Raw genomic sequence first — 801 nt, forward strand, 5'->3', positions numbered from 1 at the left:
CCTCCCCATTTAACCAAGGGCAACATCTGGTCTCCCCATCACCACCTGGTGCAACACCAGGACCCTCTGGCCACCCTTATCCCTTCCTGCTGCCTCCGGGCACCTCCTTTGCTTTGAAACGTCTTTCTTACATCTCTGCAAGGCGTGTGCCTGGGCAGCAGCTTGAACTGAGCCAGGAGGGTCTGGGAGCTGCCGGGAAGCGGGGCTAAATCCAGCTCTCCCGATGAATCACCTGCAATACGATCTGTCCCCTCGAAGGGCACCGTCACCTCTTGCCCAACCCGGTCCCTGCCACGTGGGACACCCGTGCCAGCAGCTCCTCCTGAGAGGGCCGGTGGGATGTGCCCAGCCTGGACTGGTTTCTCTCTGGAAAATGGGGGTACAGAAGCAGGTTTCCTTCTGAAGGTGCTGGGTCAGATGCGCAGCAGAGCTCTTGTGCCACGGTGTTGGGATGGGACCTGGGGGAGTGGTGGGCATGGAGCTGCCCCGTGTCCATCCCCTCGGGTTCATTCCTGGAGGCACTCGCTGGGTCAGGGACACTAGTGCTGCCTGTCTGATGCCCATCTTCTCTGGGGAAATGTAGCCTTTAAATGACTGTGCTGGCAACTGCTCTGGGCCAAAAGATTTTGTGCCAGTCTGGGCATCTTCCACATCCAGAGGGTTTCCCTGGTTGAAACAGGAGGTAGGAAAATTACTTCATCACTCTGCAAAACTCCTTTTGGTCTGGCTGCATTGTGGGGCAATTGCCCTACATTCAGGGTGTCCCACCCTCCCATGGGGTCTCCCCTTTTACTGCTGAAC

Source organism: Apaloderma vittatum, unplaced genomic scaffold (assembly GCF_000703405.1).
Source record: "Apaloderma vittatum isolate BGI_N311 unplaced genomic scaffold, ASM70340v1 scaffold26475, whole genome shotgun sequence".
In the NCBI taxonomy this organism is placed as follows: Eukaryota; Metazoa; Chordata; class Aves; order Trogoniformes; family Trogonidae; genus Apaloderma; species Apaloderma vittatum.